Below are 6,000 nucleotides of genomic sequence, written 5' to 3' on the forward strand. Positions count from 1 at the left end.
ATCGCACTTAAGTTTATACTATTTGATCATCTGAACTTTACTATTCATTTTAGCTAGTACGTTTATTTCGGACTTTACTTGGTTTTTTTTTTATGAGGCCAATGGGCTCTCAAGTTGCAAACTTCGACTTCCGCTGATTTACTATTTCCGTTTCTTTTGATTACTTATTTCTTTATCACTACAACGCCATCGATCTTGAAAATAGTTTAACTTAAATGTCCAACGTGTAACCCAGAATTCATATTTTCATATGAATATCCGGTTCACTTTAGCTCGGACTATTACAGATAATTTACCACAAATGGCACACTAACGGTAGTTGTCATTAATGGTATTCTTTGCTAACGGATGAAAACTCAATAGTATATGATGAATTAAAATATTTTGTGTGGTATATGGTGAATTTCGAAGAAAGCAGTGGTATATCATGAAATATCCGTTGTTTTAATGTAAATTTTATTAATCATTTATAATTAATTAGAGATATTTAAAATTAAATTAGTATATATTGACAAGGTTAAATGAATTCAAGGGAGTAACAAATAAAAAAGATTGAATGGTCTAAGTAACAATTATGAGAGACCAATTTGGACAATAAGTCTCAAAATGTATATGCGTGATGGGCGAAAAATTGAAAATGATTAATTTTTTGTTTAAAAATTTTCAAAAATAAGCTTTGAGAAGTATTAATTTTCAAAATAAGCGTTTTTGTGTTTGAACCTAAGGTTAAGGTTTGTTGGATGTAACTAACAATGAACAAGAAATTTTTTTACTTTATTCGTTGTTATTAACAACAAAACAAAAAAAAAAGATAATGTCATAACGTATAAAAGGGCCGAAAAATTGTTGGAAAAAGATTAAAAAAAGTAAGTATAGCAGAATGATAAATGTAAAACTTGAAACTACTACATTTACAAATCAGAAAAATAGTCTATATATAGTCTTACAAAGTCATAAAATAACTACCTTTAAAAAAACTAACTCTAGATAATGGGTCAACATGATATCACTAACTCCCATATATCTAGCAACTAACATAACGGGTCAATATGAATTATGATCCTACTAACTCCTATTTTTCTAATAACTTACTAAAATAATTAACTCATAAATAATAACTATTTTAATTTTGAATTAAATTTCAACACTTCCCCTTAGTTCAAAATTTTCTTCTACATTTTCATGGAGCATCTATCTTCATGATTTGTGCACTTCTCTTAATACCACGACACAGTTGTCGTAACCATCAATTATTGATGAGCATCTCATTATCCTTATTATTATGTTATAAACATTATCACCAACTATAGATTCTTTAGAATATTTTGGTGCACATTTTCACCCAAATTTCTAGAACAAAATTTTTTTTATGACCACTTGTGCCATTGTTTCTTTCTCATAATCTTTTTTTTCCTCTTTTTGCTGCACATCTCATCAACCGTTACCTTTAATGATGCACTTCTCACCAACTTTACCCTTTTTATGTCACTGCCTATTTATAGAAAACTTCAATCTCTCTTTCCCTTTTTATTTTAATCTCACAACCCAAATCATATTAGCTCTGATACCACTATATTGGAAAAAAATTAAAAAAAGTAAGTATGGTAGAGTGCTAAACGTAAAACTTAAAACTACTACTTTTATTAATCAGAAAAATAGTCTATTTACAGGCTTACAAAGTCATAAAATAAAAAACTATATTAATTAAAAAAATTATCTCTAGATAATGGGTCATTATGATCCCACTAATCCTATATTTCTAGCATATAATTTAATGAGTCAACATGATCCTACTAACTCTCATATTTCTAATAACTTACTAAAATAATTAACTCTTAAATAATAAGTATTTTAATTTTGAATCAATTCTCAACAAAATTCAACACATGTTAGCACGCTGTTGAAAACAACGAACAATTTGTAATATATTTTTGTCATTTCTTACGTTATGACATTATCTTCCTTTTATTCGTTGTTAGTAATAGTGAACAAACCCTGACTTTACATTCGGATACGAAAACACTTATTTTGTGAATTACAATTATTCAAGACTTATTTTTTAAAGAAAATGTTTATATTATTCTTTTTCCGTGATGACCATAAAAGACCACTTTGGGCTAATGACCCCCAAAGTGTTCACTATTCACGTCAAGACTATAAAAGCAGCGTACTTCCTCCATTCTGAAATACTCGCTACATAATTATTATTGACACCATTTATCGTTAAAGCTTATTATTTATATTGTGCTTGTTATGAATGGTGTGACTTGAGTGCAAAATTGACGTGTGCATTCATGTGTGACTGTTGGAATGGAATCCCATGAGTGTGTTAATGTGCGTGTATTAAGTTGAGTCTTGATGATTGTGATTTATGATGGTGATTAAAAGTATGGATTAATGAGGTAATGAAGTGTGAGTTATTCATGGGAGTTATGGGACTTAATAAAGAAGTGCAAAGGTTTAATTCAAGATGCTCTACCATGCAAGTCGAGTAATACTGTTAGAAGCTCTCTAAAGTGCCGCTCGACCATTTATTTATAGTTTTAATGTACTTAATGTTAGCTTAGTGTGATCTCTCCTATAAATAGCGAGCTCTCATTCACATATAAAAACATATCAAACACAACCACTAAGCCAAACACATAGCCTTTTGTTTTATCTGTTACACAATTGTAATACTTCATTTGTAAGAGTATTTTATGCTCCATTGATATATTATAAACAGAAACTACACACGACGGAGGACATAGCCATTTTTGGGTGAACCTCCTTAAATCTTTGTGTCTCTTTGAAAGTTTACATTATCAAACGTTGTTTTATTCTTTGTTGTTTGCATCGTTCATCTAAGTTCTTAGCATCGTATCGATCTTGGCAAATTACTTCACGGCTAATGTGTAAGAAAAAATATAGTTAAGTAGGATCTTGTTTGAATCGCATAATCGCATATTTTTATAATATTAACTTTTTATAATTTTTATATGTGTATAATTCAATGTCTTAATGATCAAAATAACATAGTGGATTACGTAAAAAAATTAAATGTAGCATATATATATATATATATATATATATATATATATATATATATATATATATATATATATATATATATATATTTTGAAACGAAGGAAGTATATTTGTCCGTTGCTGCCTGCTGGTTTGTCACTATTTGGTCTTGACGACCAATTTATTTTTTGCTAGAATGTCATCGCAAATTGCTGACAAAAATATTGTCACTAATTGGCGCAATCACAAAATTTTGTTGTAGCAAATCAGCTAATGACTAATCATGTGAGCTTTAGGTTCGATTATTTTCAGCCGAGTCAATTCGTGTATGGTTATTTTCAGATTTGGTCGAACTCAAGTCGATTTGAATGCATAAATGATTTTTCTAAAATTATTTTGTTAATAACTTTTTTGCAAAAATATGTTTATAAATTTTTTTATTGTTTCAAAAAAGTATTTTAATGAAAAAAAGACTAATATGGTTATTTTCAAATTGGGTTGAATTCATGAATCATGTATGATCTAATAATCCTATTCAAAATGATGGATTCAAAACACAAATTTACGATATTACTAATCGATCCAATAAATTTGATCCCAAGCATAACTGATTTTTCTTATGCTGTATTGCTCACTAACTCTCTTCATATGTACTCATAAATGGTTGAAAACATTCCATAATTACAAATAAAATATTAAAGTTCTTTATTGATATAAATTTTAAATTGATTATAAAATTTTTTCCTATTCATAGGGTATAAGAATTTATCACAATTTCAAATGTTTAAAATGAACAATTATGAATAAGGACGGATGATTTTACCATATTAAAGTTTTTGTAGGTTGTACCTGCATCCTAGATCTTTTTTTTTGGATTGTTTGGCAAACGACTAATAGCTGATTATAATGGCTGATTTGACCAGCTGATTTGATTAACTAATTTAACCAATTGATTTTGAACCCGCTCTATGAGCAGCTTGTTCAAAAACAGTTTATTCATAATAATAAGCTATTTCAACTAACTAATTTACCATACATTAGCATTGGTTGGTTTGACCACCAAATCCATTGTATCAAAATAAATTAAAATTGTCAATAAACCATTTTTTCAAACACCCCCTTTAGTTACCTATTCGATTCTTTCTTAGTGGTTCATCTCAATCAAAATCTCAATCAAAATCTCAATCCAAATAACCTTGTTCATTTGTATACTCCACATTGATGGGCCTTTCCTTTTGTTGAAAACATTTGGATGGAATATATTTTGTACCCCTTTTAAGTGTTCCCAAAAGAGTCATCCATTTCGGGTGGCTTAGGCCCTTGACCCATTGGGGATGCGTATAACAAAAAAAAAAATAACAAATAAAATTTCAATTTGACATTAAGGGGGCATTTGGTTCGCACAAGGGAATCGCAATGGAATGAGGAAAGGAAATGAAGGAGAAAGGAATGGATTCCCCTAATTTAGCCTAGTCGTTTGGTTCAAGTTAAGGAATCAAAGTTTGAGTTTTTAAATTCTTTTATATTTTTTCCAAAAATAAGTAGTTGTTATATGATAAACTTGAAAAACTTATTTTTTAAAAAAACATAACTCTAAATAATAACAACGTAGCTCGATTAATTACATATAATCACTTGTTTGTAGCTCGATTAAGTTGAAATATTCTTCGGCAGTTTGAGGTTGTCGGGGGCCATTATTCCATTCTCTAAGATGATAAAGATGCCCTTTATAGGGTGCAAGAAATCCTTCTCCATTCGTATATCCTCCATCACATAGATAATAACAACCTTGACAAATTAAAAAAAAATATTACTCTCTTACTAAGTTAATCTCAAATAAAATCTATTACGTCAATCAAATTACCTTTTGGAACTTTTAACCCATTAGGCCTAGAAATAGCATTTCGAAGAATCCGACCATCGTGTGCCGACCCCTCCCAACCAGGTAAGACATATATAAATTCCATCTCGGGTGAACATACTCCTAATACATTCATAGCAAGGGTACCTTTTCTAGTCCGATATTTGGATCGATCATCACAAGGAACATTCACTAGAATCATTGTACCATCAAGGGCACCTAATGAGTTCTACAAAACAAACAATATCACTTTAAATTATGTAATAGTCTCTCTATTTTATCTCAAATTAAAGTGTTGGTTTTTATTTACCTTGAAATATTTCCATCTTTCATCGTTGCAATCCTCTTGTATTGGTGTTGGTTTCTTAAGAAGAATAGCATGTAACTTTAAGATTGCTAACAAACAAGCATGAAATTGTCTACTAATAGTTTCACCACTTCTATAAAAATGTGCACCCATCATTCTATTTTTCTTATGGTGAGCTAATGTGTATAAGAAACCCGCAACCATCTCTTCCAAACATGTGTTTCTTGTTTCATTTAATCCACCAATATCTCTAACCATCTCTAAAAGTACACCAAATGTGTACCGATTTATACGAAGATAGTTCATACACAAAGTGTCACTTTCTCTAATCATTCTATTCAAGTTGTGCAATCTCATTTTTCTCCTAGTTTTTTTATCAAGCTTAAGATAATGGGAATCGTATATAGTTTTTCTCATCGAGTACAACATCAAATGTAGCAACACAACACAATTAATCATAGTAATTATGAACCGAATACAGTCTCAATTTCTCTTCCTTTTCAAAGAAGTACCAATGCTAGCCATTTTCTGTAGAAATGAACATCAATAAGAACATCAAAGAAGTACCAAGTAGCTTGTTTCCATGTATTCTTGAAAACCAAACAAACAGCATACAAAAAAACCCAAATTCAAAAACAAACAGCATACATTATCACAACAACAAATCCAAAAGATGAAAACCAAATCCAAAGCAAATCCAAAAACCCAGATTTCAAAACTTTGGTTCAAAAATGCTACTTTCTGATATTCTTTTCACGCGTACAACCCAACATTAAATCCCAAGAACACGAATCTGATTCAATAGATAATCAACTAGATTGAACAG

Source organism: Amaranthus tricolor, chromosome 8 (genome assembly GCF_026212465.1).
Source record: "Amaranthus tricolor cultivar Red isolate AtriRed21 chromosome 8, ASM2621246v1, whole genome shotgun sequence".
NCBI classification, from domain to species: domain Eukaryota; kingdom Viridiplantae; phylum Streptophyta; class Magnoliopsida; order Caryophyllales; family Amaranthaceae; genus Amaranthus; species Amaranthus tricolor.